Source organism: Adiantum capillus-veneris, chromosome 18, assembly GCF_014529385.1.
Source record: "Adiantum capillus-veneris isolate H3 chromosome 18, ASM1452938v2, whole genome shotgun sequence".
Lineage (NCBI taxonomy): Eukaryota > Viridiplantae > Streptophyta > Polypodiopsida > Polypodiales > Pteridaceae > Adiantum > Adiantum capillus-veneris.
Window position 1 is genome coordinate 128,180,714 of NC_140948.1, and position 11,044 is coordinate 128,191,757.

Sequence of the window (11,044 nt, forward strand, 5' to 3'; positions counted from 1 at the left end):
TCAGTCTTTGAGAGCAAGAAAAGATTTCCTTTTTATATATTCAAGAATCAAAAAAACAGATTTCTGTTAACCTGTAGATTAGGAGACGACGACGCCTCCACAATGGCTTTCTCTGATTTTTTCGGCATGTTGAGCCACAGCAACCAGTAGATAAATACACACAGTTTTGAACTAACACATGTAGAGAGGTGATAACAGAGCACGCAGCTATGTGAGTATGATTACTCACCTTATGAGCCTTATTTATACATTTGATGATCCTCTACAGAAGACGCGACACCTTGAGTTGGACAGGTTAAGCCCACACCCGAGGATGTCAGCACAGGCACATACCACGGGATCCCTCACAGCACAAGATCCGGAGGATTACAGGCAAGATTTCGCCATATCTGCATCGTATACTCAAGGGAAAAAGGCGGGGAAAACAGACATAGCAGACCCACACCCCAAAACCTAAGCGGTGGCGTGCAGTAGAGGCAAGAAGGACTCCATACTCCGCTTACAGAGTAAAGATTAGTACTATGAATAGAAAATGTAAAGCCCAGTAGGACAGTCCACCTCACCACATGGTAAATTTAGATAGCATCAATTCCCATGGTCAGAGACCGGCTTTTTAGACTAGAAGCGAGTAAACTGTATTAGGCCTCGGATATACATACCCAGTAGTTATTTACACCTGCTATCCCAGCCGGACTTTAAGCACTTTCCTATTCCGAATTTGGCTTAGGAGTCAAATTGGGTTAGGAGTCAATTTTGGGTACACTTTCCTATTCCCAATTTGGCTTAGGAGTCAAAAACTGGGTTTATTCTAGATGGTTGGTCATATATAAAACCCAAGTCCAGAGTATCATTTCCAGAGTTAGTGGTCTTCAACTATTTTGTTTAAGTTAAATGTAAAGCCCGGTCAAACAGTCTACATCACCACAAGGTAAAATTAGATAGCATCAATTCCCATAGTCATAGCGTGGTCTATAGACTCGTAGCTAGTAAGCTGTATCAGGCCTTGGGTATACATACACAGTAGGTATTTACCCCTGCTATCCCAGCACTATATTAAGATTCAGCAATCCCAATAGTGTAAAAAAAGCCCCGATCTACAATGTGAGAGTAAACTCAATTTCGGGCACACTTTCCTATTTCCAATTTGGTTTAGGAGTCAAAAAATGGTTTTATTCAAGATGGTTGGTCAAATATAAAACCCGAGTACAGAGTATCATTTCCAGAGTTAGCATTCTTCAACTATTTTGCTTCCTCTGTGTATGGCCTACGTCATGACCAGGTTTTTTTCATAGCAACTGCACATCTCTTTATGTCAAATGAATCTATACGTCGAGCAACATTACTCCGTTATGAACTTCATCTATTCCCGCAGTTAGGAACCTCTATTTCCCAAACAAAGTGGTGGGCATATCAGGACCAAGTGACACGAGTGACACTTTGGGGTCGTGAACATTTCAAGAACAATATCCGATTAGCGATGGTTACTGAAGCAGTGGGCCTAGGGCCAAAGTATTATTACATCGAGCATTCAATAAAGCCTAGTTTTTCAAATCGTCTATATCTGCTAGCCCAGTTTCTACCTCCTCATAAGATTTTCTTATACCGTAGTTATGGTCATCAACTACAAGGATATTTTAACTGTACTCACCGCACTCGGGAGTATGGGGTAGCCTTGGCGACTCCTATCGTACCTTTGGCTGAGCGTCCAAACACTTGCTTCTACTGTGATAGCTGTTTGTGTGATCATGTAATGGGCGGCATAATAGAGATGTAGATGAAAGGCTCCTGAAATAATCATCAGCTAAGCTTTTTTGTCCCGTGATAGCTTTTTTTTTGTGTGTGTGTGTGAGTGTGTGTGTGTGTGTGTGTGTGTCTGTGTGTGTCTGTGTGTGTCTGTGTGTGTGTGTGTGTGTGTGTGTGTGTGTGTGTACCCGCCCCGTCCTAGGTACCATACATTGTGAATGGGCCTACTACCTAATCAGAGAAATGAGGTTAAGGTGGTTGAAATGTAAGTTAGGCCAGTCGTTATGAGAAAGGGATTCTATGATTTTGCTAATTATGTCCTTTCTTTTGAAACCATTAAGGCAAAATTTATGTATAATATTTTTAATATCTTCCCAAGCAAAGAAGCAGTTGGAAGAGGAGCAAACTATAAGGTATAGGAGGCTTATACATGTACTAAGAGTAGCTTTATGTGGACGGTTACTGTTCTTTTTTAAAAATTCAATATGTGGGATATCTAGTAGGTCTCTTTTCCAAGAGAACGTCTGGTCGTAGTCTCCTATACAAGGGTTATGTAGTTTAATAGAAAGTTAAGGAATTGGACAGTAGTGGCTAAAAGCCAGATGGTGAAGTAAACCCATGTTTAAAGGTTGGTTCAATCTTTAAGCAGTTGGGATAAACAAGATTAATCTCATCCAAAAATAATTTGTTGTTGAGGCTTAATAAGTCATCCATATATCTGTAAGTATGATTAAAAAGTGGAAGTATATGATACTTACTTTTTTCCCTCATGGTTTTGAGAAACCATTTGTATTCAATTAAGGCTAAGTATAGATTACACATTACAGGTGAGCAGGAAAATTCCATAGGAATTCCTTGGCTTTTATCAAAGTACTGTCCTCCGAAGAGAATGGTACAGTTATCAAGTACCCAAGATATGTTATTGAATAGTTTTACATTATCGAAGTGAAGGGGATGAGAAGATTGTGTCTTTTTAATCCATCTAGGTTGTCTAAAGAGTGATATGTAAAAGTACCCATTCACTCTAGCATTCTTGAAGGCTAGCTTAATCATCTGAGATAGAACATCTTTCAGTCGTAATTCCCCTTCCAAAGGTATATTCTCATAGCATTGAGTAATATCAGCTGTGAAGAGATGAAAGATTTGTTTTGGTAGGTTAAGAGTAGCCTTAGTGGCATTTTTAACTAACCAAAAAGGGTTATACTGAATTTTAAGAAAGTTAGAGAAGATTTTTTGTTTAGAGGCACAGATATTTTCAAATTCAAAAAGAATACGGTCAAGGCAAAGGGTAATATCTTTGGTAATATTAGAAAAATATTATTTGAGGCATCAGATATCCACCTAAACTTATGTTTCTGTAACTTATAGGTGGGAAAAAGTACAAGAAGTTTGATATTTTGATCAAATACCATGTACTTTCAAGATGTTTTGAAATATCACAAGTGACTTCATAGGGGGAAGCTTTAAGTGGTGTGAATTCCTTCCTAGAAATCATAGAGTGTGCTGCATTCCAAGCCAAGTGCTTGCATATAAGAGTGGAACAATTGGAGTTTTTATTAAGTCCAACAGTAAACCAATTATGTGAAAGTCTTTGAAAGTCCTCAGCTAGTTGTGGTGTGATCCAAGAGCTGTTAGTAGATAGCCATTGAAAAGATATATGTGAGATCTTTTGAAAGAAGCATTTTTCAACCAATTTTATTAAGTCTAGTAGGACTGTCTTCTCTAGTCGGAGAGTACTGACAAGGTTAGTTAAACAACTAAGCAAAGCTGGTAAAGCAAGATATGGGTTTTTAGGAAAAGTGGGTATGTGATTAAGTCCTTTAGCAAGGATTTTCCTAATCGCGGTATTTTCAGTGAGATCCAGATTACAAGTGCAAACATGTAAGCCATAAATATCAAAATCTTTGCAGTATGAAATAGATTTATCACAATCACAAACAGTCATAGTGTTTTGTCTTAAGAAATCATTACTATAGACCACATTCTTAATAGGTTGTTGATACCTCCAACCAATAAGAGCATTATCAAGTATCTCATGATTTCCAAATAATAAGTCAAAACATTCACAAAAAAGTGTTTTAGCGTGTACCCAATCCAGAAGTACATTTTGAAAAAGACAATGTTCGTAAATAAACTTTTTGTCAGACGCCTTTTTGGTGAGAGATAACCTTCCACAAGGGCCAACAGCAACCTGCACAATCATAAGTGATCATAAGTCAAGAAGGTGCATGATGGGGGTGTTCCTATCATAATAACTAATATCTAATTCTCCTAAATGATTTTTCTCATGTAAACTAATCATTTAATATGGGGAAGTACCAAGGGAGAAAAAGCTAGAATATTGGTAAGGCTAGCACACTGGTCACGGTAGGGATCCAAAGGAGGGAAAATAGGGATCCAAAGGGGGATCATCTGCAAAAGAGTAATGTGCATCAATGGGCTTCAAAGACCCTAAGGTTTAGCCCATTAAGACTTCCAAAAAGCTTAGGTTCCAAAAATAAATGAAATGCTCAATGGTCAAACCTTAGGGAAATTTGGATGCTTGTGGGAAGACTTTTGTCCACATCCCTATCAAGGAGGGCACAAGCCATTTTTGTAGGGGATGAGAGAGAAACACACGCACACTCTTCCAAGCTCCCTTTACACAAAGGCATAGTGGACACATCTCAAGTTCCTAGCCCAGTTGCCCCCAAGGTGCATTCAAATCCTATTGGATGGCCCTAGAGGTGGACCAATAATAATTAGGCTAGAGAAAATTTAGTTTAATTCATTTAAAAACACTTGATAAAAGAACCAATAGAAATTAAGCTCTCTAGAAGACTATTGGACAGTCTACCAAGGGGTCCAATGAGCATTCAACAGCCCAATGCATTACGAAGAGAATGGGGTATAGAAGGGCCTCTTTATTTGGCAGTTTAAGAAATTCAAACCTTTAGTATTAAGAAAGTAATCAAAAGACAGCTTTTGACTTCAAACAAGCAAAACGGCTAGTTTATTTTAATTCAAAGTTTCCCCCTAAAATGGAATTTAAAATCTAGGGAAAAATCATATCATATAGGGTATCTATGGAAAGAGCTTGATGTGTATATTGCAGGTCTATGATCTCTGCTCAAATTGGAGATCATATGTGGGAGTTATGGAAGGCTGAAAATCATAAAACTTTTCCCCTCCTTTTTGGGAGGGAAAAGTGCATCCTTTGACCACTCTTACACACCCACCATTCTTGCACACATGGCGTACACCTATTCGTCAAAATGTTAATCACCTCCATAAGCCCATGGCAAATAAAGAGGCCCTCTTACACCCCATCCTCTTCCTAATGGGCTTGCCTGATTCCTATTGGCAAAAAGACTAAGAGGTCCAGTGAGAGTTTAATTGAATTATTTAAATACCTAAAGCTCTCACAAAAGGGGAAAGGGGGACACATATTACAAGGCTAGCAATTATGCTTCTAATTTCCTATTGGCTAAGCCTGGCATGAGCCAATGAGGGACCAGCAAGAGGAAATAGCAAGAGGGATCCACCAAGAGAGAGAGGGGGCTGATTTTTGTAAGGCATTATCACACACACACTCACACAAGCTCATGTGTGAAGTAAAGAAGACTATCTCCCTCTCAAGCTTTAATGGAAAGCTCATCATCTACTCCAAGCTTGTGAGAAGGGAGGCCTACACCAACAAATCTTGGCTTTGTGATGCAAATCCAACCAAGAGTCAAGCTCCAAGGCATGCTCATCTCCTCTACCATGCTGATTACTAAGCTATTAAGAGTGATTATCTGAGGAGACATACTTCTTTCTCATAAGAATACTTCTTTTTCCTCTCCATCTACTCTCATACCCCGCTAGCTCTCACCATGTTCGAAGGTATGTGAGGTCTTGGGTCTGAGACCGTGAGGGAATTGATGTTGCGTTTTCAAGTGTAAGCTTGGTGCTTGAAGCTTCCATCTTCATTGCACCAGCAAGTTATTGAAAGAACACAAATTATTGTATTGTAAAATGTCTCCCTTGATGGGGAAAACCTATAATACAAAGCCTTTTGGAGGGGGGACCAGCTCCATTAAATCTGGTCCTCAATTGTTGCCAATAGCTTAATTTCTCTCTCTTTTTAAAACATTGTTCATGCCTATCTAACTAGGTGTTATTATTTTGTTGCTCTCTCCATCCAAGCACTCTTGCTATGCTCATTAGGGTTCTATTCTTAACGAAATTCTCACTATGTATATGTTATTTTCCGCTACACACAAGTTACTAGACCATTAAATGTTACATTGGTATCAGAGCACAAGGTTTCTCTTTTCTTGCTCAAGAAGAGAGGTCCTCAAGCTGACTATAAATGGTTGGTATTATTAATTGCAATTGAGTAAGTAGAATAGGGATTTTTCAGCCTTGCAGTGTGCCTTCTTCATGGAGATAACGAGGCATCACCGTTGAGAAGGAGCTATGGTCTTAATAGTGGAGTCCTGCAGGGCTTGCCTACGGCTTAACCACTATTGAGCTATTAGAAGCTTAACAAGAGCCGGTGTTGTTTTGGTGGTGAAAGATCCTCTCTTCTACTCCTTGGAATTAATGATATTCGAGCCACGGGTACAGGATCTTGAGTGCTTTTCTAAAGGGTTAAGAGGAGTAGCAACTAGGGCTTGAAGTGCCAAAGTACACTTCAAGATTTTACACAGAAAATTTGTTAGAATGGCTGACAATAGTAAAGAGAGTGAAATTAATGTTGATAGCTTTGATTTTGCTAATGAATAGGCTACTAATGATGCCCCTATGCTTGTCAATTACCTTGTTACTAGGCTTCAACAAGCCATGGGCAATCCATCCCTCCAAGGTGAAGTGCAACGACAGCTACGTACTCATGGGATTCTCCAAACTCCACACTAAGAAGAGAGAGTACCTAGGAAGCCTCCTTGTGATATTTCCAAAAGAGGCCTCTCTTTGATAAGGGAAGAAGAAGAGGATCCTTACGAAGTGCTCAAATCTACTACTTGACGACATATCTCCTTCCCAAAGGAGAACTCAAATTTCAACAGAAGATCCCTCACCAAAATAACAAGAAAGAAGTGAGTCTCCTGCCACCTCGATGGAGATGGCTCCACAAAGATGACGGGCAAAACGCTCTCCAACACCCGGTAAACGGAGAAGACCATCGCATACTTCTCTACACCATAATTCAAAGAGGGACGAGAGAAAACAAGAGAAGAAAAAGGCGAGAAATAGGTCACCCTCTTCTCCATCTTCTTCATCCTCTTCCTCTTCTGAAGAAAGTGATGGTGCAAACAAGGAGGAACAAGGGAAGAAAAAGGAGAGAAAGATGTCACCCTCTTCTCCATCCTCCTCATACTCTTCCTCTTCTAAAGAAAGTGATGGTGCACCTCTTGAACCACCTAAAAGAAGAGGCCATAGGAAATCTTATACCGCATGGAAGAGGTCATCCAAGCTCAAAAAGTTCAAAGAGGGAGGAAAGAACATCTCTTTCATTACCTACGATGGCATTTTTGATGCTACGGACAAAGTCTTGGCCTTCATCCAACAATTTGATGCGGAGTTTGGAGATGAGGCTTTCACGGAGTCCTCTAAGCTACGGCATGTAGCTATGTATTTTCAAAAGTCTGCCAAGCAATGGTGGTCTAGCCTATGGGCAAACGGTGAAGCTCCACGAACATGGAAAGCTTTAAGAGCTTCCATCATGAAGAAGTTTTTGGCTACCGATGCCAAAGACAAAGTACTCATGAAATGGAGAAGCTTGAAGCTCTCTCCCTATGAATCTATTCACATATATGTAGACAAGTTTTGGGATTTACATCTCAAAGCCACTATCGTCAAAAAGATGGATTTTGGAGAGCAAAAACAACAATTTTGTGCAGGTTTAACTGAAGATAAGGTGGAGTATGTCAACTCCCAAAGGCCACACACCATATATACGGTCATATACCATACCATGGTGGCTTCCGAATCAATTTCCAACAAGGGGCTAAGAAAAATCCTAAGCCCACGAAAAACAAGTACCGTAACAAGCCTAAGGGAAGGACAATGTCCAAAAGTCTCCTAAAGGCAACACCAACAACAACAAAGCTAAGGAAAAATGAGTTTATAAAGGTAAAAATAAACTCTCTCCTAAAGAGCTAGAGCGTTATGGCAAAGATGACCGTTCTTTCAAGTGCGGGGAGCAAGGGCATGCCTATCATGCTTGTCCCCATATATAAGAATACACGAAATGAGGCTCCTAGAGCTACCTTGGTCGAAATCCAAGAAGAGGATGCTCACCACAAAGGATCTCCTCTATGCCATGCTTGGGGAAAGGTAAGAGAACATGATGATTTCATTCTCTTTGACCCTAGTTCTACTCACAATTTCATATCCATAGAGTTGGCCACCAAGCTAGGCATCCAAGCCTATGAGATGGGAGATATCCTATCTGCCGATGGTGCTTTCAAGGGGCAAGAAGCCTCAGCCACTCCCTTAATTGGGAAATTGAGGCTCCGTGTCCAAAGCTATGTGGAGGAGTACTGCTTTATCTCTCCTCTCAAGCACAAGGATGTAATCCTAGGGGCACCATGGTTTGATCGCATGGCTACCAATGCTAAATTCCCTGAAAGGAAAATCTACATTAGGTTCAAGGAAAAAGATATGTACATAGATGCTAAAGAGTTGGGTAACACCATACCCATTGTACATAAGCAAGCTTTCAATAATTCAATAAGAGCTCTATTTCCATGTACATGATTTTTGTTAAAGATTCTCAAAATGAACCTAATGCTTTATCAAAAGAAAATATAATAATCACAAGGAATTAGAGTTATCCAATTTTCTCAAGGGATTTCAAAATGTTTTTATTGACGACATCCCTTGTGAATTTCCTCCTAAAGGAGGCAATGATGACCATGCAATTGAACTTCTTCCATGAATTTCACCACATAATAAACCTCCTTATAGAGTTTCTCAAGCTCAACAAGAGGAGATTATGCGGCAAGTGCATGAGTTAGTTGAGAAGGGCATGGTTAGGCCTAGCTCATCTCCATTTTGTTCACCAGTGTTATTAGTGCAAAAGAAAGACGGCACATACCGTATGATGTCGACTATAGAGCACTAAATAGGTTCACTATCAAAAATAGGTTTCCCGTTCTATGAGTAGAAGACCTATTTGATAAGCTACAAGGGTCAACCTACTTCAGTAGGATTAACCTAAAAAGTGGCTACCATCAAATAAGGATAGTTGATCAAGACATTGTAAAGACCGCATTTTGCACTACGTTTGGTCTTTACGAGTACATTGTCATGCCTTTTGGCTTGACCAATGCACCAGCCACATTTAACCGCTTGATGGAGAAGCTATTCAGGCCTCACCGAACCTTTACTGGAGTGTTCTTTGATGGTATAATCATCTACTCTAACTCACTAGACGAACATAAGCAACACCTTCAGGTAATATTTCATGTCTTACAAGAGAATACATTTTATATTAACCAAAAGAAAAGTGAATTTTTCTTACAAGAGATTCAATATTTAGGTCACATTATCTCTCAAGATGGCATCCAAATGGATCCATCAAAGCTAGAGGTAATAAAAGGATGGCCTAATCCAAGGAATCTACATGAACTAAGAAGCTTTATAGGTATGTGTGCATATTGTAGATGCTTCATAGAAAAGTTCTCAAAAATCATGGGACCATTACATGACCTAACAAAGAAAAACGTTAGGTATACATGGTCTGCCAAGGAGAACAATGCTTTCAAAAGGCTTAAAGAAAAGCTTATCTCTCAACCTATGCTTAGACTGTCAGATCTCTCAAAACCATTTGAGGTCCAATGCGCCTCTTGTGGTGATTGCCTTGGAGCTGTTTTGCTCCAAGAAGGGCACACCATAGCCTACGAAAGTCGAAGGCTCGACCCTGTTGAGCAAGCTCTAGGCATATATGAAAAGGAACCCCTCACAATTCTACATGCCTTACACTCATGGAAGCACTATTTATTGGGGACTACTTTCATTCTTCGGATGGGTCGCCAAAGCCTTAGGTACTTCATGACGCAGACCAAGCTCTCCAACAAACAAATAAGGTGGGCAAATTTCCTTTTGCAATTTCATTTTCATATTGTTCGCATTGCTAGCAAGCATAATCAAGTAGCCGATGCATTCTCAAGACGACGGAGAGTGAATGTGGTTTCCATAGCAACTCACAATGATCTATCTTCTATGATAGATGAGTCCGCTATTGATCCCGATTTTAGAGATGTGATTTTAGTCCTTGCACTAGGGAAGAAAGAAGAACCATTTACCCTACATGATGGTTATCTTCTCTATGGCAATAGACTATGCCTTACTAACTCACTACGTGAGAAAGTAATGTATGAATCTCATGCTCCTCCTCATGCAGAGCATAGAGGGATTCAGTCTACCCTAAATGGGATAGAAATATATTTTTATTGGCCTACCATGAAAGCACACATACAAGAGTATGTTTCAAAATGTGTGGTATGTCAAAAGACGAAGTTTGATAGAGAGAAGCAACGCGGATTGCTTCAACCTTTGCCAATCCCTAATTCATCATGGGAGAGCATATCCATGGATTTTATCTTTGGATTGCCTAAGTCTAACCATGGGAATATGGGAATCTAGACGATAGTAGACAGGTTCAGCAACAAGCTCATTTTATAATTGTCAAAAAGACTATCAAAGCCCATTAAATGGCAACCCTCTTCATATCACAAATATTCAAGTACCATGGCTTGCCAATGTCCATAGTGTCGGATAGAGATCCTAGAATGACCAGTAGTTTTTGGAAGGGTCTCTTTGAGAATTTAGGTACATGGCTAAACTTTTCTTCGTCCTATCACTTGCAAACGGATGGCCAAAGTGAAATAGCTAACCTAACAATCCTTGATTCACTACAAGCCTATGTAACAGAAGTAGACCAAAGGTCCCAATGGGAGAAGTACTTACCGTAGGTGGTATGCCAACAATAATACTGTACATACCTCCACGAGAAAAGCACCTTTCGAGGTCATTGAAGGAAGATCCAAAAGTCTCTTGTTACTTAAGGTACATGGGAAGATCTTCGTTGCAGATGAGTATAGCCGATACCTACAAGAATCTTTCCAAAATATTAAGGATGCTATCTCTATCTCACAGCAAAGGCAAAAAGGTGTTGCTAATAAGCACAGAAGAGGTCAAGCCTTTAAACAAAATGATTGGGTCTTGCTTAAATTTCCCAAGGCTCGATTAAGGCACACAACGGGCAAGAATTTGTGACACCAAAAGTACAATGCTAAGTTAGCAAAAAGGTATTATGGTCCCTTCCAGATTC